This window comes from Phyllobates terribilis, unplaced genomic scaffold (assembly GCF_046119375.1).
Source record: "Phyllobates terribilis strain yellow unplaced genomic scaffold, ASM4611937v1 Scaffold_1__5_contigs__length_1240528914, whole genome shotgun sequence".
Lineage (NCBI taxonomy): Eukaryota > Metazoa > Chordata > Amphibia > Anura > Dendrobatidae > Phyllobates > Phyllobates terribilis.
Window position 1 is genome coordinate 1,031,236,574 of NW_027362761.1, and position 23,157 is coordinate 1,031,259,730.

The following is a 23,157-nucleotide window of genomic DNA, read 5'->3' on the forward strand; positions in this document are numbered from 1 at the left end:
ACTATGAGTGCAAATGTACTGTAGCTGACTCCTCTTTAAAAAAGCACTCCCATGTATATATTTTTTCATTAATTCTGCGTATACAGTATGTGCATGTAGTGTAGTGTGTTAACATACCTACGATTGCTCGTTCTTGGATTCAGGGCCATTCTGCTCCTCTTCTCATTGATATCACCACACTTCAGACTATCAGGTTCACACTATGCTATATTGGTTAGCTGGAAGTTTCTTTTACAAAGAAAGCCTATGCCTATCGTTCTGAGGCTCCATAGACGTACATTGTAAAAGCCACTTCCGGGTCATGCAGAGGACAGTGTGACCTGGACACAGTGTGACCTGGTCTGCACACCAGCGACATCAATGAGAAGCAGAGCATAACTGCACTGGATCCCAGAGAGATTGGTGGTAGCTGAGTATGGTAATACACTCACAATACATACCATACACATAAACACACATTTAATGAAAAATTGATTTTATTCACAGAAGTGCTTTTTTTAAGAGACAGTCCAGGTACTTGCTGGACTTTCTTTGGCACCCTGAACCCTTCTTCACACAAAATGAATATCTCTCTTTGAAGCTCTTTCGATCTGAGAACTGGCAGGGGCAATCTTACAAGCAGCAATGCTGTTGCCTGTAAAGCCTTTTTGATGCAAAGCAATGATGACTGCACATTTTTCTTTGGAAATAACCATGGTTAACAAAAGAAGACATTGATTTAAGCACCAGCTCCCTGTTAAAAACAACGAGTATGCTCTTACAATTGAAATAGCATGACAAAGTTATATGAGCTGGCATGTCCTAGTTAACACTTTCTCATGAGCTAATAAGGTCACTGAAATGATCTAAGCAGGTCATTTTGTGGCAGGCCTGAAACTCTGCGGAAATTGTTTTTTGTGATTAAGTTGCACATGACAAGGATTTACTGTGCAATTTTAATTCATCTGATCACTTTTCATAACAATTTAGAGTTAATGCAAATTGGCACTATAAAAACTTAAGTAGCAAACTTTGTGAAAACCATAATCCATCTCAGCCGCAAAGTTTTGTCCATCATTCTAGAGCAAACAGCCCAGTTATTGACACACTGCTTGAATCAGGGTCTCGAACTCTGCATTATGCTGCTCTCAAATTAGATGGTAAAAACCTTGTGATGGATTCCTTTTAAGTTTCTGAATGAAGAGAGATGCTCCTTTACAGTTGGCCTTTCCAAAAAGAGCTCTTTAGCGTTTAGTCATTCCCTTTAAATTTCACCACCAGTCTTCTCCCACTATGAGACTGGAATGTCCACTTTTCTCATTTGGTTATCAGACAGCGACTAGCTCTCTGTTCAATGGTCACTATCTACATTTAAGCTAGAGCATAAGCGGCCCTCAATGAATGAAAAATAACTCCAAACAGTATTAGTCTCTCTCTCTCTGTTAGTTCACTGGCTCCACTCAGGGACTCACTTTGGCAACATCACTCTGAACGTCAAGGTCTCTGCTCTTGGCTTTAACCAGCAATCTCAAGTCAGCTTCTGAAAGACCCCAAATACACAGCTTCACTTAGGTTTTTACAGGATTGTGCAATTTCTGTATATTGCCTACCATCACGCTCTCCTTCGCAACTGTGCTAAGACCTACTTTGCTTAAATGTTACGCATAGGCTCCTTAGGCAATGCATGACCAGGGTTGCCAGAAATTCCGGGACTGTACGTAAAATTAGGGCACTTTTCTGCCCTGTCCGTAAAAAAAATTTAAGGTGTTGTCATAATTGTGTAACAACTCACACAGGAAAAAAGGTAAAACACTAAAAAACCTGCAACTGATCCAGACGGTTCCTGTACAGACTAGAGATTCTGACCCCGCAGTCCCTAGTGGATCCTACATGGGCTGGAATAGCCCTAAAACAGACTAAACAATGGCTCTTATGACAGGTCTATGCTGCCTGAAAGGCTGTTCAGTGCTTCACATTCCTCCTAAGGAACTGGAGGGCAGAGCAGAGTGCAATTTACCTACTGAATGGAAGGAGTGCTGAGATAGAAGGAGATCCAAGAGTGAGTTAAAACAAACCACAAAATACAAAATGAAAAGATAAGGTGCTTACTGGTAGAAAGTATGCCGCCTATTTCCTAAACAAGAAACAGAAGACAGGTGCAGGATGAAAAGCATAATCAGCAGAGAGATAAACCATAACTGGTCTTTCACTGACTCATAAACATCGGCAGTATTGCTGGACATCCAAATAAGAATATCACCAGCAGGAAATACCAGCAAAAGAAAGTATATAAAGCGGCACCCGAAAGGTGATAGGGCAGACAAATGAATAAATGAAAATACCTGTTAACATAAAAAGAGTAAAGCAAGGATAACAGACAATAAACACTCAGAGTAAAAGGTGTAACTGCAGTGGCTCAGTGGATAGAGAAGCTGACCACAAAGCACAGGTTTGAGGGTTCAAACTCAGATGCATGACAGATGTCCATGATTTTTTTGAAGCTGAAGAAACTTATGCAAATTATTTTGACTGTAATTATTATCATCAAGTATCACTGATGGTCATAATGATTTATTAACCGCTTCCCGACCGCCCACTGTAGATAAACGTCGGCGCTTGCTGGGCTCTGTGCAGCGCCGACGTTTAAAAACGGTGGGTGGTCTCGCAGCGCTCAGGACCCCCAGGGTCCTGCAAGCGCTGTGGGAGCAGTGCAGAGCGTTAGCTCTGACAGGGAACATCATCGGGACCTGATTAGATCAGGTCCCAGTGATGTTAACCCTTTGCTGTCTTCTATATGCCGCGATCTATAGTGATCGCGGCATATAGAAGACAGCAGGAGGAGAGGGGGTCGTCCACTTACCTCTCCGACGACCCCTTGATTCCTTTCAGGACCTGGCGTTGCTATGGCAGCTGGAGGTCACATGACCGCCTCCAGCTCTGCCATATATGGTGTCCTTCCTGCTGGCTTCAGCCTGCAAGCTGATGCCAGGCAGGAGACTGTGAAACAGTCAGTGAAGATCTCATATAATGTAATACATGTCTATTACATTACATGAGATCAGGGATCAGAAAAATAAAAATTAATGTCCCATACAGGGACTAAGTAAAAATGTAAAAAAAAGTAAAAAAAATGTTTTGAAACTGTTAAAAAAAAAATACAAAATAAATAAAAATAAATAAATAAAATATTAAACCGATAAATCCATATATTTATGCAAAAATAAAAAAAAGTACACATATTTGGTATTGCCACGTCCGAAACAACCCGAGCTATAAAACTGTCACAATAATTAACTCCTTCTATGCACACCGTAATAAAAATAAATAAAAAACAGAGCAAAAAACTATGCTTTTTCCTCATATCGCCAAACAAAAAGTGGAAAAAAATGCGATCAAAAAGCAAAATGGAAATAAAAATGGTACCGCTGAAAACGTCATCTTCTTCCGCAAAAAACAAGCCGCCATACAGCTCCATCAGCCGAAAAATAAAAAAGTTATAGTGCTCAGAATAAAGCAATGCAAAAAAAATATTTTTTCTATAAAATTGTTTTATTGTGTAAAAGTGCCAAAACATAAAAAAATATACAGTACGTGTAGTATCGCTGTAAACATACTGACCCGGAGAATAACGCTGCCTGATCACTTTTACCACACGCAGAACGGCATAAAAAAAACCCTCAAAAAACAATTCCTGAATTGTTGGTTTTTGTTAATTTTACCTCCCAAAAAATGGAATAGAAAGCGATCAAAAAATGTCACGTACCAAAAAATGGTACCAATAAAAATGTCAACTCGTCCCGCAAAAAACAAGCTGTGACATGACTCTGTCGGCCGAAATATGGAAAAATTATAGCTCTCAAAATATGGCGATGCAAAAACTAGATTTTGCAAAAAAAAAGGGTCTCTTAGTGTGTGACAGCTGTCAGTCATAAAAACCCGTTATAAATCTGGTATCTCTATAAGCGCACCGACCCGAAGAATAAAGTAATCTAATCAGTTATATCACACAAGGAACGGTGTAAAAAAATAAATAAAACCAATTCTTCACCTGCTACTGATTTGTTTATTATGTCTCCCAAAGATCGCAGTATGGCTCGGCACACATTTATCCTGCGCTCTGCGCTGAGCACTTACGCCAGAGTTTCCGTGTAAATCTCTGAAATACGTGATTCAGCTGGAACCCATGACGGAAGATTCCCTGTAATGAGGCAGATATAGGCCACTGTGGATGCCGTCTGGCCTGTGATCCCACGGTGTCATTTGTTTTAGGTGTGCATAAAAGTGCGGTTGGCTACAGTTTTGTGCACTTCTGAAAAAAAGGACACCGCTAAACAGAGGCCAGACGGAGTCCAGAGTAACTCTGCTGCCTCATTACAGTGAATGGATCCCGCAGGGGTTTCATCTGAATTACATCACTTGGAAATTTAGATGGAAACCCCGATGTAAGTGCTCAGCCTAGAGCGTCGGATAAATGTTACATAAAATGTTCCCAATAAAAGCTTCAACTCAGTCCTCAAAAAAAGCTAGTCCCCACTCAGGTCCGTCATCTGTTAAAAATATAAGGGACTTCCAAGTTACTGGTAGCAGAAAGGCTCTGGAAAAGCGAAATGGCCCTTACCCCCCAAAAGAAATTCAGAAAATTTTGTACTCCCAAATCCAAATGCCTATTCTACAATAATTTGTTCTCCAATTGTCAAATAGCACTCCGTCCCCCCCAGATCTCGCCGTATGGCTGAGCCACATATGGGATATTGCCACTTTTAGAAGAAATTGCGTGACACATTTCGGCACCATTTTTACCCATTGCCCTGTGTGAAAATGTAAAATCTGAGGGTAAAACATTTTTTTGTGGTAAAAATATAATTATGCTTTTTTCACTGCCCAATGGTATAAATTTAAAAATTAAAAAATACTCACTACTTCCCTAGATGAATTCCTTGAGAGGTGTAGTTTACAAAATGGGGTCACTTGTGGGGGTTTCTGCTGTTTCGGCATGTCAGCAACTCTTCAAATGTGACATGGTGTCTGCTGCCTATCCCAGCCAACATAGCGCTCCTTTCTCTTCCGAACCCTGCCGTACACCAAAGCAGTGGTTTTCCCCCACATATGGGGTATCGGCGTGTTCAGGAGAAATCGAACAACAAATTTAATGGTGCAATTTATCCTGTTACCCTTATGATAATACAAAATTAGGGAATGAAAAACATTTTTTGTGGGAACAATGTGAAAATTTTATTTTTATGGCTCAATATTATAAACTTCTGTGAAGCAGCTGGGGGTGCAAGGTGCTCACCACACATCTAGATAAGTTCCCTAAGGGGTCTAGTTTCCAAAATGGTGTCACTTGTGGGGGGTTTCCACTGTTTAGGCACATCAGGGGCTCCCCAAATGCAACATGGCGTCCGCTAATTATTCAAACAAATTTTACATTCAAAAAGTCAAATGGCGCTCCTTCCCTTCCGAGCCCTGCCGTGCGCCCAAACAGTGGTTTGCCTCCACATATGGGGTATCGGCGTGTTCAGGAGAAATTGCACAACAAATTTCATGGTGCAATTTATCCTATTACCCTTATGATAATGCAAAATTAAGGGATGAAAAACGTTTTTGCGGGAAAAATGTTAAAATTTTATTTTTACAGCTGATTATTATAAACTTCTGTGAAGCACCTTGGGGTTCAAGGTGCTCATCACACATCTAGATAAGTTCCCTAAGGGGTCTAGTTTCCAAAATGGTGTCACTTGTGGGGGGTTTCCACTGTTTAGGAACATCAGGGGCTCTCCAAACGCAACATGGCGTCTGCTAATTATTCAGACAAATTTTACATTCAAAAACTCAAATGGCGCTCCTTCCCTTCCAAACCCTGCCGTGCGCCCAAACAGTGGTTTTCCCCCACATATGGGGTATCGGCATGTTCAGGAGAAATTGCACAACAAATTTCAGGGTGCAATTTATCCTATTACCCTTATGATAATGCAAAATTAAGGGATGAAAAACGTTTTTGTGGGAAAAATGTGAAAATTTTATTTTTACAGCTCAATATTATAAACTTCTGTGAAGCAACTTGGGGTTCAAGGTGCTCACTATACATCTAGATAAGTTCCCTAAGGGGTCTAGTTTCCAAAATGGTGTCACTTGTGGGGAGTTTCCACTGTTTAGGCACATCAGGAGCTCTCCAAACGCAACATGGTGTCTGCTAATTATTCAGACAAATTTTACATTCAAAAAGTCTAATGGCGCTCCTTCCCTTCCGAACCCTGCCATGCACCCAAACAGTGGTTTTCCCTCACATATGGGGTATCAGTGCTCTCAAGAGAAATTGCACAAAAAATTTTGGGGTCCATTTTTTCCTGTTACCCCTGTGAAAATAAAAAAAATTGGGTCTAAAGTAACATTTTTGTGAAAAAAGTTAAATGTTAATTTTTTTCTTCCACATTCCTAAAATTCTTGTGAAGCACCTGAAGGGTTAATGAAGTTCTTGAATGTGGTTTTGAGCACCTTTAGGGGTGCAGTTTTTAGAACGGTGTCACTTTTGGGTATTTTCTGTCATAAAGATCCCTCAAAGTGACTTCAAATATGATGTGGTCCCTAAAAAAATGTTTTTGTAAATTTTGTTGGAAAAATGAGAAATCGCTGGTCAACTTTTAACCCTTATAGCTCCCTAACAAAAAAAAATTTTGGTTCCAAAATTGTGCTGATGTAAAGTAGACATGTGGGAAATGTTATTTATTAACTATTTTGTGTGACATATCTCTCTGATTTAAGGGCATGAAAATTCAAAATTTGAAAATTGCTAAATTTTCAAAATTTTCGCCAAATTTCTGATTTTTTCACAAATAAATGCAAGTGATATCAAAGAAATTTTACCACTATCATGAAGTACAATATGTCATGAAAAAACATTCTCAGAATCAGGGGAATCCATTGAAGCCTTCCAGAGTAATTGCTTCATAAAGTGACAGTGGTCAGAATTGAAAAAATTGGCCCGGTCACGAAGGCAAAAACAGGCTCTGGTGCGAAGTGGTTAATGTTTTCCAATATGTCCGTAAAAAATATTGTCTGTCTGTGATTTTTTGATAAGCTGTCCAGAAAAAATAAAAAGTCAAGTTGGCACGCAAACATACCACCAGCATACATATTTTTATGGGCTCCCTTCCACTCATTCCCACTAAACTGATGATTTTTAAAAAAAAATATTATTATAAAATTCAGTCAATGTGACCAACAGTGCCACAATTAGTAATATAAAATTTGCTCTCACCAATCAATTTTTTTGCTTCAGGTTTGGGTCCGATCAGTGCCATAAACATTACACTGGTCCACCACCACTTTTTATTCAAGAGCTAACAAATTTCCACAAAGAATTGGGGTACATAAAAAGACACTACACATTAAATGCTAAACCTTTTAAAGGAACATGCACATTATTTTAGTTGAAGGGAAATGTAAGGTTTAAACCCCTTACATGTGTAGCGCCCCGAGGGTTCGGTTGCTACAGGGGTATTGCACCTCAACCAGAGGTGTGATATTCCACTCCCAAGTAAGGATGGAGTGTGGACCAGGGCTCAGTTAGCTGCATACACACACTCACCCCTTTTCCGGGGGACAGCTCGACGGTGCTCCCATTTATGCAGGCACAACTGACCATGTCCCTGGCTGGAGTGGGGAGGGGGGAGAGAACCCAGTGATGTAGGAGCAGAAGGGGACGGTTTCTGGAGCATAGGAAGGAGCTCATTGGGTGCAGGTCACCTGAGCTCAGGGACAGAGAAGCAGATAAAAGGTGGGAGCCATCTTAAGTTAGTGAGTAGAGTAGTGAAGAAGTACAGTCAGTGAGAGCTGACAGGGAGCAGCGGCTCAGGCTGAGCTCAGCTCCACGAGGCAGGCCTAGAGAGAAGGCCGGGGCCAGAGAGGAGAAGAGGAGAAGGAGAAGGAAGGAGAAGAGACAGAGGAGTAGAAAGGCTCCAGGAACAAGAAGGCAGAAGGGACCCTAAGAGAGCAGAGTGGACAGCAACCGTTGCAAACCCGCGTTATATCGGGTGAAGGGTCAGGCTGTGGAAGGGTACCGGATTCCCAAGTTGGTGGAGGTAAATTATCCCTCAGCCAAGAACCGGAGGTCGTGATCATTTATTGGTGCGACCCCCCGCCAAACCTGCTAGGAAGGCGCCATATAGGATAGCGGGAAGCGGAGGCCAACGCTTACCTGACACGGTCCGCGGTAGCTGGACAGAAGTTTGGTCACTGGTGGGGCACGAGACTCCAGAGAAAGGACAGAAGGGGGTCCTGTGCCATACTCCTGAATTGCCTGGAGGTTGACCGAGCCCCTCACCTGGTGGACGCAGCACGGCTTGGGCAGTCATTGCTGACAGAAGTGATTTGGAAAACAACTGTGAGTAAAAACCCTGGACTGCACCATTGGACTCTGTGTGATTTCTGCTGCGCCTGCACTATCACCCCCAGCATTCACCTACACTGCCCTGAGGCTATACTCTTCCCGTGGGGAGTTATCCTACCCCTGTGCTGCACACCAACACCGGCCTCAGCGGTCTGCCTTGCAGCGGCGGTTATCCCTGACCGCAATCCACGGGTCGCGTAGTCGGACTTTCAAAACACTGATAAATAGACTGCCACAATTCGGTCTGACCACCCTGAGCCACGGGATCGGGTTGCCACTACTACCCCCATCAGCACCGTACACCAGAAGGCCCGGTTCCGGGTACCCCGCGCCCCAGGGGGCGAGTCATATGCATTTACATACTTTTGATGAAAATTTAGAAAACAAATTCACCTCAAAAAATCTTTTATTGGTAAAACTATATAAAAGATCAAATAGTCTAAAAAAACAACAACATAGCGATCAATGTAGCTCGTTATTGGCCAGCTTACTTTGTTGTTTTGCTGGTTGCTTAACTACTTTTCTAACATACTTTAAATTCCTACTGTATGAACAGATAATGTATACACGTAAGGGCTCACCTTCTACTTATCTGTATTCTCAGATGTGCAGCTCACTCTGAGCCTTGGGACCATTATTCTCAATTAGCATAAAATATGAAAGCATTTCAATGTAATTGTAACGATAATCAAGAGAAAAGCAGAATGGGAGATTCAGGAAAATGCATTTGCAGTTTTATTATAAATTGTTCTATAAATAAGCATTTCAGAATTGTAAAGTTGAGCTCATGTAGTGCATCTAGCATTTCCAATGACGTACTGTACACATATTGAATAATGGTTGTACACTCAATTTCTTAAGGCAGCTTTGACCTCTAAGACTCATTTTTTTTCATTTCTCATCTCATATGAGATATTTTTTGCTAGATAAATTCTATTTTAAATGCAACCATTTTGGGCTAAATAGGTGTTGAACAGCTTTTGTAATTATTTTGGAGGAGAAGATGGGGTTAAACACCCCCCCACAGTAATTTTGCCTTAATTCTTTAACAGGTTAAATGTATTCTGTGTGTAAGGCCTCGTTCTTATCTGCGTATAAAAATCGTTCCGACGTTCATCCCGAAAAGTTGGACGAGTGTCATGTGTATGTTCTGCGTATGTCACTCCGTATGTCATGCGAGTGTGTCATTTTTTTCTCGCCTAGCACCCATATGACATCCATATATGATGTGTTTTTAACATCATCTTTTACATACTATGACACTCCATGTAACTTAAAGGTAGTTTACAAAACTAATAAAGCAATCTTATAAAAAGATATAGATAGATGATAGATATTAGATAGATAATAGATACAGGTGCATCTCACTAAATTAGAATATCATCAGATGAACAAAAAACTTTCTGGACAGCCAGATTCTTAATGGTATTGATTCCATATAAAAATAGTAAAGAATCATTTAATCACATTGAAATTTTACAATATGTTCTAAAATATTTCAAGTAAAACAAAGCATTTCTAATAATCAGATGCAATGTGTCTGCTCTGCATTCCCATTTGATCATCAGATCTGAAATAATTATTAGGTTATCTTTGATTTAGTATAGCATACCACTAGTGTAAAAAAAATAATAGGGTTACATAAAAAAAAAGGAGCACCAACAGTCACAAACTCACTTCAGCTCACTCCTATTTGAGTGCAAGCCTGAGTGCTGCATGAAACTATTTTTCTGGCATGTGTCATTCTTCATGAGGACATGCACTGGCAAATTGGAGGGTACAGACATTTTTCATCACTGCGAGTGGTGAGATTTTTGCTCCTTGTACATCTCCAGTATAAGCACACCTACATTTTTCATATCCCTCCTATGTCACTGTGTCATTCGCAGATTTTTTTTTTTTACTGAAAAGGGTATCTTCTTGCATTAGTACTTATTTTATCCTTTGCCTTGCATTTGTTTGGACACTTCTTGAGTTCTGCATTTTCTATAAAGCATTTATTCCACTTTGCATCCATACTGCGTGGTGACTAGTGATGAGAGAACGTGCTTGCCACTACTCGGTACTCGCCTGAGCATCACTGTGCTCGACAAGCTCGGCGAGTATTTCCGGGTTGCTCGAGCGGGAGCTCGGGTCTCCGCCCTGCATGTTTGGCGCTCTTTAGAGAGCCAATGAACATGCAGGGATTGCTTGCCACGCATAATGCGGTAGCCATGTTGGTTGTGGGCATTTTTGTGATTGGTGGCCGCACAGCGTCATCAGGTCTATATAAGACCTGGCGCCGCTATGCTCGTCACAATCTACCCTGGAAACAGGCAGAGTAGGGAGAGCTGCTGCTGAGTCAGGGAGAGATTTGCTTGTTTATAGTTAGTATAGGTATTCCGCAACATATATATATATATATTCATCTGATCTAACGGTCCTTCTGAGGACTAATCCAGCTGCATATTTTCAGTGGTGAAGGTGATAGCAGGAGTTAGGCAGGCAGGCAGGGTATGTGATAGACTGCAGTGCATGATATAGCACAAGAGGGTCCATTGCATGTTCAACTTCTGACTGATTGACTGATCCTGCTGTGACAAATATTTGTAGACATAGCCCCAGGTATCAGGGGCCAGGGCAATTTTTTTGTTATCTTAATCCTGGTTATTTGCTTAAAAACCAAGGCAGGCAGGGTATGTGACAGACTACAGTGCATGATACAGCACAAGAGGGTCCATTGCATGTTCAACTTCTGACTGATCCTGCTGTGACAAATATTTATAGACATAGCCCCAGGTATCAGAAGCCAGGGCTAATTTTTTTTTATCTTAGTCATGGTTAATTGTTTCAAAAGCAATCCAGAGTACACCATTTTTATGCCCCATTTGCTTATTAGCACTGCTGAATACAGCCAGATCTTTTCCATATTATAGCGATAAAAATCCAGAAATTTGAACTGAACATGGAAAATATTGGCCTCCATTTCCATTTTGTTGCAGTGTGTCGGTGAAGCTATTCACACAAGGTCTCTGTGAAGAATAGTATTAGTAAACTACAGGCCTGCTATTTAAAACCGTGGTTCTCTGTCAGACGTATCACATATAACTGCGTTCCAAAATCAGCCATTTCTATTGAACGTGGAAAATATTGTCCTCCATTTAAAATGGGCAAGGTGTGTGGCAAGGGACGGGGAAGTGGACGTGATGGTGATGGTGCATGCAGAGGCCGAGGCCAAGGCCGTGGGCAACGTGAAATTGTGCCACCACAAACACCCACATCTTGTCGCTCGACCTTCCTGTCCCAATTACTAGGGGACTGCTCAACACCACTATTGATTAGAAGATAATCCCTGACGAAGGATGGCGGTCCGAAATGCGCGTCGGGGTGTACGCTGCGCAGTGAGTGATCACTACAGGTATGTCATTGCACAACCAGAATAAATAATGATAAGAAAAAACGCAGCACTACTGGACCTGGGTGCTTGAGTAGGGTCCAAAGCCTTGAGATATAGTGATAACCTCAGCACACCAATTGATATAAAAGGTACTTTTATTAGCAGTCCACAGTAAAGACGTTTCGGTCAACACGACCTTCATCAGTGTACTGCATATAAACAGAAATATACAGAAATAGAGACATTATAGTGATTGTAAAATTACAATATATATTATGAGACATATATAAAGAGACAAGAGGTCTATGTGTCTATGTAACCTTTATCCAGCAAATAAAATAAGAAGAACGGAGCAACCTACCAAATTACTGGGATGGGAGCAGGAAAGAGGAAGGAGATGGGACCCAATACTGGGGATCCTATGGAGAGAGTGCATACCATGAAGATATGTGGAACTGGAATAGGGTGAGGGCTATAAGAGAGGAAAACATACCGTGTAGGTGAAGAGCCTGAAGTAAAGTGCTGCCTGGATCGCGGTATCCACCGCTGGATATTAGCAGGGTGTGTGTATAGAGGGACTGGCTATAAGTATGGGTGTAGGGGAGGAGGATTTGGCAGTCAGCCAATGAGAGCAGTGAAAGTGCCGGTGAATAGCGCTAGATGCGGTGACGTCACAGGAAGTGACGCGAGGCGGGGAGGTGCCGGCTTCTGATTGGTCCGGTGCCGCGCATGCGCACATGCGTGCGTGTCAGCCGGCGTGCAGGTGCGTTCCAGGGACCAGGAAGTGGTTTCTGTATTTGGAGTATGTGATATACTGCCGGAAAAAAGAAGCAGGAAGCGTTTCACCATCGGGAGGGAGGGTTGGAGAGGTATGGAAGGACGAGGGTGGGTATGGATCCATAATCTGTAACATGAAATAAATTGTCAGTTGAAGTTACATGGCACAACACAGTCAAAAGCACATCACAATATTGTTATGATATCCTGTAATAGGTAGGTATGCATCAATCATGGATCTCATGATAAACAACAAATAAGGATTAAATGTTAATCCATTAAAGAGTGAGAGGGATATCCATACATAAACTAAGGTCCCTGCTTGAGCAATATGTGACCAGGTGAATTTAAATAAAATAAGTGAAGATCATAATCGTAGTGTGGTCAAGATACCATATAATAGGTGAATGTACGTCAATCATGATCCTACTGATAAAAAAGCAAAATAAAGATTAGATATTGACCCATTGTGGAGTAGGAGGGATATACTCATATAGGCTGGGGTCCCTACTGGAGTAATACCGGATCAGGTGAATTTAAATAAATGAGTGAAGATCATAATCCTTATTGAGCCCTTTGGGATAAAGGGACTGCAGTTGATGAATCCAAAATGCCTCTCTCTGTTTAAATTCACCTGGTCACATATTGCTCAAGCAGGGACCTTAGTTTATGTATGGATATCCCTCTCACTCTTTAATGGATTAACATTTAATCCTTATTTGTTGTTTATCATGAGATCCATGATTGATGCATACCTACCTATTACAGGATATCATAACAATATTGTGATGTGCTTTTGACTGTGTTGTGCCATGTAACTTCAACTGACAATTTATTTCATGTTACAGATTATGGATCCATACCCACCCTCGTCCTTCCATACCTCTCCAACCCTCCCTCCCGATGGTGAAACGCTTCCTGCTTCTTTTTTCCGGCAGTATATCACATACTCCAAATACAGAAACCACTTCCTGGTCCCTGGAACGCACCTGCACGCCGGCTGACACGCACGCATGTGCGCATGCGCGGCACCGGACCAATCAGAAGCCGGCACCTCCCCGCCTCGCGTCACTTCCTGTGACGTCACCGCATCTAGCGCTATTCACCGGCACTTTCACTGCTCTCATTGGCTGACTGCCAAATCCTCCTCCCCTACACCCATACTTATAGCCAGTCCCTCTATACACACACCCTGCTAATATCCAGCGGTGGATACCGCGATCCAGGCAGCACTTTACTTCAGGCTCTTCACCTACACGGTATGTTTTCCTCTCTTATAGCCCTCACCCTATTCCAGTTCCACATATCTTCATGGTATGCACTCTCTCCATAGGATCCCCAGTATTGGGTCCCATCTCCTTCCTCTTTCCTGCTCCCATCCCAGTAATTTGGTAGGTTGCTCCGTTCTTCTTATTTTATTTGCTGGATAAAGGTTACATAGACACATAGACCTCTTGTCTCTTTATATATGTCTCATAATATATATTGTAATTTTACAATCACTATAATGTCTCTATTTCTGTATATTTCTGTTTATATGCAGTACACTGATGAAGGTCGTGTTGACCGAAACGTCTTTACTGTGGACTGCTAATAAAAGTACCTTTTATATCAATTGGTGTGCTGAGGTTATCACTATATTGCACAACCAGAGACATTATCTGGTAGCTTTTTCCTTCCTCTTCTCCTTCCCTATATAGGGCATGCTGGTTTCAGCACAGACATATTCAGGGTTACATGGTTGTGCACACACTAGTGAGTTATTTTGACAATGTGATATGTATACATATATAGGATTACCAAGCCAGATGCTTTACTAAGGGGTTACATCCAATCCCCTATAAACGTGTTGTGCATTAACCTGCTCCTTCTCTTCCCTGTGTCTGGTGATATGGGTCTGAACCCATTTAGTGTATGAACATCTATCTCTATCACTATGTATTTACCTATACACTAATGGATTAGTGGATGGGTGATTGGCCATTTTATGATAGGACAGATTGTTATATTCTAGCCTGGTTTCCTGTGTAATTACATCATGTATTATCAACAAATTTAGTATCAAGTACATGTCACGTGCTGCGCACATACTTCTCTTCTTGTATGGAGTACCATTGTTTCAAGCATGTCAAGAGGAGAATACATGTAGCAATGCCCAAATATTGGAGCAGCCACAGTCACATGAAGGCAACAGTGGGAAAGTGCAATTACTGTCGCAAGAGGTGGATGATGATGATGAGACACAATTGCCAGAAAGTCAGGAGGATGTCCTGGGAGCAGAAGAGGAAGACGAGGTGGTGCATGATATAGTAACTGACCCAACCTGGCAGGAGAACATACAGAGCGAGGACAGCAGCACACAGGGGGAGGGAGGCGTAGCATCACAACAGGCAGGAAGAATCAGTGTGGTGGCCGCAGACACAAGGCGGGAAAGCGTTTCCCGTAACTCCAGCATGACAGAAGTTGCCAGTACAGCTGTTAGATCTTCCAGAGTCTGGTTGTTTTTTAAAGACGCTGCCTCTTTTTTAAAGACTACCTCTTGAAGTGCATCAAGAGAATGCCAAGAGTGTGCAAAGCAGTCATCAAAGCAAAAGGTGGCTACTTTGAAGAACATAGAATATAAGACATATTTTCAGTTGTTTCACACTTTTTTTTAAGTATATAATTCCACATGTGTTAATTCATAGTTTTGATGCCTTCAGTGTGAATGTACAATTTTCATAGTCATGAAAATACAGAAAAATCTTTAAATGAGAAGGTGTGTCCAAACTTTTGGTCTGTACTGTATGTCTTCACACCCAGACATGGGCATACGCTTCCTGATTTTGTCTATTTACTCTTGTCCTCCTTCTCCTCATCCTCCACCACCATATCACCATATCTGCATCTCTTGCAAGGGGCATTGGAGTTCCTCCAAATTTTTGGCAGCCGTTGCATTCACTGCATAGGAAAACAGTATGGGAGACCCACTTCCTAATAATGGGAACATTGTTTTCAGGAGGCCCCCCGACCTCTATGTCTCTTGCACGGAGCATTGGAGTTCCTCCAAATTTTTGGCAGCCATTGCATTCACTGCATAGGAAAACAGTATGGGAGACCCACTTCCTAATAATGGGAACAATGTTTTCAGGAGGCCCTCCGAACCCTACATCTCTTTCAAGGGGCATTGGAATTCCTCCAAATTTCTGGCAGCCATTGTAGTCATTGCATACGTAAGAACAGTATGGGAGACCCACTTCTTTCTAATGGGAACATGTCGTTACTGATGCCCAGCTCTATGTGCCTTTAAATTGGTATTGGGGTTTTTGCTAAATTTTGGCAGCCATTGGACTCACTGCATACCCTATAACTGTATAGCAGACCCATTCCTTTCTAATGGGAACATGTCGTTACTGTGGCCTAGCTCTATGTGTCTTTAAATTGCTATTTACAACCAAACTCTGGATCACTACATAGACTGTTTCCGTAAAAAAGTTAAATCTGACATTTTGGAAAGACACCACATAGTGTCACACAATATCAGTATGAAGGAAAGAAAAGCAATACAATATTTAAAAGCTAGCAACAATATCATCATCAAACCAGCAGACAAAGTAGGAGCTGTAGTCATTATGAACATTATTATTATTATTTATTATTATTATAGCGCCATTTATTCCATGGCGCTTTACATGTGAAAAAGGGGTATAATACAAGAACAATTACAATAATCTTGAACACAATGTGACAGCGACTGGTACAGGAGGAGCGAGGACCCTGCCCGCGAGGGCTCACAATGAACATGTCAGATTACATCCAGGGAGCACACAGACGGATATAAAATACTCCTCTTCAGGAAGATCCCACCAAAACATACACAGAGGAACTAACACATATCATCAATGGGTTTGATTCTACTTAATCCTCACTACTGGAACTAATACCAGACAATCCCCAAACAGGTACCTTCTACATGTTACCTAAAATACATAAAGAAGGTAATCCTGGGAGGCCAATCATTTCTGGTATTGGGACATTAACCGAAAATATCTCAGGCTGGGTGGAGAACATTCTGAAACCCTTGGTGAGATGCACACAGAGCTATATCCAGGACACCACGGATATTCTCTGAAAATTTTCAGCCCTGGGCCCACTTCCGGAGGACACAATACTAGCCACCATGGATGTAGAGTCTCTCTACTCCAACATTCCTCATAAGGATGGGATTGCAGCATGCAAACTTTTCATATAAAAAAACAATCTGGCCACAGAACCAACTCTGCAATTCATCAGGTTTGTGCTCCATCACAATTATTTTTCCTTTGGGAACAATTTATACCAACAATGTATGGGCAACGCCATGGGAAGCAAAATGTCCCCACAATATGCTAACCTATTTATGGCTAAACTAGAGGAGTTTTTGTCATCTTCCTCTATTAAACATCTTGCATACTTCTGATCTGCTAATAATCTGGACAGTCTCAAAAGATGATCTGCTGACCTTCCACAATAACTTCAACAGGTTCCACCCAACCATCAAGCTCACCCTCAACTTCTCAAAATACCAAATACATTTTCTGGACACGACCATATACATCAAAGACAACACCATACAAACATCAATTTACCATAAACCCACAAGACGTCCGGCATATCTTAGATGGAACAGCTTTCATCCAAGACACTCAAAAAAATCCATCATCTACAGTCAAGCTCTGAGGTACATTTGAATCTTTTCAGACAGCAAGGACAGAAAACTGCAGCTGGTATCACTGAGGAATACATTCCTACAACAAGGATACCATCCACTGGTTATAAATGAACAGATCCACAGAGCTACAAGAATCCCAAGAAGCAGCCTCCTGGATTATAGACAGGGGGAGGACAACAACAGGGTACCTCTTGCGGTCACTTACAACATGAATATCCTAAGGAAAATTGGTGCTGATCTCCAACCCATATTCCACAGAGACCACAAACTGAAAGAAATATTCCCAGAACTACCACTTCTCTCCTACATACAGCCCCCTAACTTAAGGAATCTCCTTGTCAGAAGTGTCCTCTCATCACCATCAGTGATGGGCACATTCCCATGTAAAAACAAAAAATGCAAAACTTGTATCCACATATTACCATCAAATACAATCCGCATACCAAACACAAATCAGGACTACAAAATCATGGATGTCTTTTCGTGTACATCCTCCAATGTGGTGTACATGATACAATGTACAAGGTGCCCCCGGAAGGAGTTTATATTGGAGAAACTATGCAAAAACTGCAAATGAGAATGAATTTACACAGATACACAATTAAGAATGAACTGGACACGCCTGTGGGAAAACATTTCTCCAGCCCGGGACACTGTATGACAGATCTAAAAGTTTTAGTACTAAAAGGTCATTTCAAGGATGACAGAGAGAGAAAAATTTGGGAATTTAAAATGATAAGGATGTTCAATTCCTTGACAACAGGACTCAATCTAACATCTGGATTTATGACTCACTACATGGATTCAATTCACACCTCCACCAGATGGTGTCAAAATAATTAAACATTCCCACAGACTTGCCATTTGCAACTAAAAACCCTAACTTTGATCACTTTGACTTATCATTAGGAGGCATCACCTCTTCCACCTCATGAACAAATGTCTTGCTGTAACATCTCTTAAATGTTGTGCTTTTCGTCTTATCAATTAATTTGTGATATTGCCTGAGGAAAGAGCCTCTGTGCTCTGAAAGCTTACATATACTGTATACACACTACCGTTCAAAAGTTTGGGGTCACCCAGACAATGTTGTGTTTTCCATGAAAACTCATACTTTTATTTATCAAATCAGTTGCAAAATGATTAGAAAATATAGTCCAGACATTGACAAGGTTAAAAATAATGATTTTTATTAAAAAGAATAATTTTCTCCTTCAAACTTTGTTTTCATCAAAGAATGCTCTCTTTGCAGCAATTACAGCATTGCAGACCTTTGGCATTCTAGCTGTTAATCATGAGATAATCATGAGAAATTTCACCCCATGCTTTCTGAAGCCCCTCCCACAAGTTGGATTGGCTTGATGGGCACTTTTTGCGTACCATACGGTCAAGCTGCTCCCACAACAGCTCAATGGGGTTGAGATCTGGTGACTGCACTGGCCACTCCATTACAGATAGAATACCAGCTGCCTGCTTCTTCCCTAAATAGTTCATGCAGAATTTGGAGGTGTGCTTTGGGTCATTGTCCTGTTGTAGGATGAAATTGGCTCCATTCCAGTGCTGTCCACAGGGTATGGCATGCTGTTGCAAAATGGAGTGATAGCCTTCCTTATTCAAAATCCCATTTACCTTGTACAAATCTCCCACTTTACCAGCACCAAAGCAACCCCAGACCATCACATTACCTCCACCATGCTTGACAGGTGGCGTCAGGCACTCTTCCAGCATCTTTTCAGTTGTTCTGTGTCTCACAAATGTTCTTGTGTGTGATCGAAACACCTCAAACTTTGATTCGCCTGTCCATAAAACTTTGTTCCAATCTTCCTCTGTCCAATGTCTGTGTTCTTTTGCCCATATTAATCTTTTTCTTTTATTAGCCAGTCTCAGATATGGCTTTTTCTTTGCCACTTTGCTCTGAAGGCCAGCATCCCGGAGTCGCCTCTTCACTGTAGACGTTGACACTGGCTTTTTGCGTGTACTATTTAATGAAGCTGCCAGTTGAGGATCTGTGAGGCGTCGATTTCTCAAACTAGAGACTCTAATGTACTTGTCTTGTTGCTCAGTTGTGCAGCGGGGCCTCCCACTCTTCTTTCTACTATGGTTAGAGCCTGTTTGTGCTCTCCTCTGAAGGGAGTAGTACACACCATTGTAGGAAATCTTCAGTTTCTTGGCAACTTCTCGAATGGAATAGCCTTCATTTTGAAGAACAAGAATAGACTGTCGAGTTTCACAAGAAAGTTCTCTTTTTCTGGCCATTTTGAGAGTTTGATAGAACAAACAAATGTAATGCTCCAGATTCTCAACTAGCTCAAAGGAAGGTCAATTTTATCGCTTCTCCAATCGGCCAAACCGTTTTCAGCTGGGCTAACATACTTGTGCAAGGGTTTTCTAGGGTTTTCTAAATATCCATTAGCCTTCTTACACAGTTAGCAAACACAATGTACCATTAAAACACTGGAGTGGGGGTTGTTGGAAATGGGCCTCTATACACCTATGTAGATATTGCAATAAAAACAAGATGTTTGCAGCTAGAATAGTCATTTACCACATTAACAATGTATAGAGTGTATTTCTGATTCATTTAATGTTAGCTTCATTGAAAAAAAATGTGCTTTTCTTTCAAAAATAATGAAATTTCTAAATGACCCCAAACTTTTGAACGGTAGTGTATATATTTTTTTTCTGGTTAGCCAATAAAGGTATCACTCCGAGAATACTTTTGTCATTTTTGAGATTAAAAGTATTTATATAAATTGTTATTGGGGTTTTTCCTAAATTTTGGCAGCCGTTGAACTCACTGCATACCCTATAGCTGTATAGCAGACCTGCTCCTTTCTAATGGGAACATGTCATTACTGTGGCCCAGCTCTATGTGTCTTTAAATTGGTATTGGGGTTTTTCCTAAATTTTGACAGCCGTTGGACTCACTACATACCCTATAACTGTATAGTAGACCCGCTCCTTTCTAATGGGAACATGTCGTTACTTTGGCCCGGCTCTATGTGTCTTTAAATTGGTATTGGAGTTTTTCCTAAATTTTGGCAGCCGTTGGACTCACTGCATACCCTATAACTGGATAGCAGACATGCTCCTTTTTAATGGGAACATGTCATTACTGAGGCCCACCTCTATGTGTCTTTAAATTGTTAGTGGGGTTTTTCCCAAATTTTGGCAGCCCTTACAGTCAATGCATGGGCATTACCACTATAGGAGACCCACTCCTTTATAATGAGAACATTTTTTTTACTGAGGCCCTCCTCTATGTCTCTTCAAAGGGGTATTTGGGTGCCTCCAAATTTTTGGCAGCCCTTGCAGTCACTGCATACGCAATAACAGTATAGGAGACACACTCTTTAATAATAGGAACAAAAAAGCATTGCCGACTGCTGGCCCTTTAAGAATAGTAAAGGCCGCCTGATGGCCCTATAAAAATAGTCTTTGTGACTTTTAGTTTCAGAGTCCCTCCTTCATCAATGAAACAGGATGTGTCTGATCATGTCTCACACACCACATGGCAAGATTTGGTAATAAAATGTTAAAATGAGATTTACCGGTGAATGTATTTTTCACCGTTGAAAGCAATGCAAAAGTGCAAAAACACATCAAAAACACTACGAGTAAACATAGCCCAAAGTGTGGCAGAGAATTTTTGTTTTTGGTTATTTATTTTGCCTTATATACAAGTCATTACCCTGGAAAGGATGTTCCTTAATATTTTTCCCAGGAAAATCCATTTTGTTTTTGTTTTTGTATATTTTATTGTGAGTCCGTAAAAGTGGCGTAATACCTCTGACAACATAGTTGACAGCAGTGACCTGGGAGTCAGAGATGCTTCCAGGGGTCTTCCCCATGCTGTTTCCATGTCATTTGAGCACAGTTCCCATCGATTTGGGCAATTTTTAGGCCCTCTGCAGACCGCTTTGTGGGGGGGCCGCCGGAAAAATGCTTTAGTTTCCCCTAGACTTACATTGAGCTCGTTACTTGGACCGAGCACTCGAGCATTCCAATTTGCTCGACCCGAGCAACAAGTACCCGAGCATTTTAGTGCTCGCTCATTACTAGTGGTGACTATTGATCACTCATTTTATTTCTTATTAGCACATATGGACAGATCATGTATTTTGGCCAAGTGTGACATCTGGAAAATCGAGTATACAGTACAGACCAAAAGTTTGGACACACCTTCTCATTTAAAGATTTTTCTGTATTTTCTTGACTATGAAAATTGTACATTCACACTGAAGGCATCAAAACTATGAATTAACACATGTGGAATTATATACTTAACAAAAAAGTGTGAAACAACTGAAAATATGTCTTATATTCTATGTTCTTCAAAGTAGCCACCCTTTGCTTTGATGACTGTTTTGCACACTCTTGGCATTCTCTTGATGAGCTTCAAGAGGTAGTCACCGGAAATGGTCTTCCAATAATCTTGAAGGAGTTCCCAGAGATGCTTAGCACTTGTTGGCCCTTTTGCCTTCACTCTGCGGTCCAGCTCACCCCAAACAATCTCGATTGGGTTCAGGTCTGGTGACTGTGGAGGCCAGGTCATCTGGCGTAGCACCCCATCACTCTCGCTCTTGGTCAAATAGCCCTTACACAGCCTGGAGGTGTGTTTGGGGTCATTGTCCTGTAGAAAAATAAATGATGGTCCAACTAAACGCAAACCGGATGGAATAGCATGCCGCTGCAAGATGTTGTGGTAGCCATGCTGGTTCAGTATGCCTTCAATTTTGAATAAATCCCCAACAGTGTCACCAGCAAAGCACCCCCACACCATCACACCTCCTCCTCCATGTTTCCCGGTGGAAACCAGGCATGTAGAGTCCATCCATTCACCTTTTCTGCGTCGCACAAAGATACGGTGGTTGGAACCAAAGATCTCAAATTTGGACTCATCAGACCAAAGCACAGATTTCCACTGGTCTAATGTCCATTCCTTGTGTTCTTTAGCCAAAACAAGTCTCTTCTTACATAGTTACATAGTTTATAAGGCCGAAAAAAGACAAGCGTCCATCCAGTTCAGCCTATTAAAAAATCTTCTAGCGGAGGGAGACTCTTTGCTTTTCCAAGAAGGCACCTGGAATATGCAAATTGTCCTCTTCAAGCTTCAATCCCTGGTTTAGCGATGCTTTCCAAGCAGCTGGTCCCGGCTGTACCCAACGATCTTCTAGCGGAGGGAGACTCTTCGCTTTTCCCAGAAGGCACCTGGAATATGCAAATTGTCCTCTTCAAGCTTCAATCCCTGGTTTGGCGATGCTTTCCAAGCAGCTGGTCCCGGCTGTACACAACGATCTTCTAGCGGAGGGAGACTGTTCGCTTTTCCCAGAAGGCACCTGGAATATGCAAATTGTCCTCTTCAAGCTTCAATCCCTGGTTTGGTGATGCTTTCCAAGCAGCTGGTCCCGGCTGTACCCAACGATCTTCTAGCGGAGGGAGACTCTTTGCTTTTCCCAGAAGGCACCTGGAATATGCAAATTGTCCTCTTCAAGCTTCTGCTTGTTGCCTGTCCTTAGCAGTGGTTTCCTAGCAGCTATTTTACCATGAAGGCCTGCTGCACAAAGTCTCCTCTTAACAGTTGTTGAAGAGATGTGTCTGCTGCTAGAACTCTGTGTGGCATTGACCTGTTCTCTAAGCTGAGCTGCTGTTAACCTGCGATTTCTGAGGCTGGTGACTCGGATAAACTTATCCTCAGAAGCAGAGGTGACTCTTGGTCTTCCTTTCCTGGGGCTGTCCTCATGTAAGCCAGTTTCTTTGTAGCGTTTGATGGTTTTTGCAACTGCACTTGGGGACACATTCAAAGTTTGCCCAATTTTTCGGACTGACTGACCTTCATTTCTTAAAGTAATGATGGACACTCGTTTTTCTTTACTTAGCTGCTTTTTTCTTGCCATAATACAAATTCTAACAGTCTATTCAGTAGGACTATCAGCTGTGTATCCA

General features: G+C 41.6%; 1 protein-coding gene and 2 long non-coding RNA genes across 3 annotated transcripts in view; 1 reads left to right on the forward strand and 2 right to left on the reverse strand.

Moving 5' to 3' along the window:
- The window catches only part of RXFP1 (relaxin family peptide receptor 1), a 575,874-nt gene that overhangs the window by 417,101 nt on the left and 135,616 nt on the right, over positions 1 to 23,157 (reverse strand). The gene's annotated exons all lie outside the window — the stretch shown is intronic.
- LOC141172364 (uncharacterized) lies at positions 11,882 to 12,668 on the reverse strand. Its single transcript, XR_012252461.1, has 3 exons — positions 12,238 to 12,668; positions 12,106 to 12,163; positions 11,882 to 11,953 (listed from the first exon to the last, which is right to left on the reverse strand). It is a non-coding gene; the product is annotated as an uncharacterized lncRNA (long non-coding RNA).
- Positions 13,254 to 14,136, forward strand: LOC141172367 (uncharacterized). The gene is made up of 2 exons (XR_012252463.1): positions 13,254 to 13,780; positions 13,855 to 14,136. It is a non-coding gene; the product is annotated as an uncharacterized lncRNA (long non-coding RNA).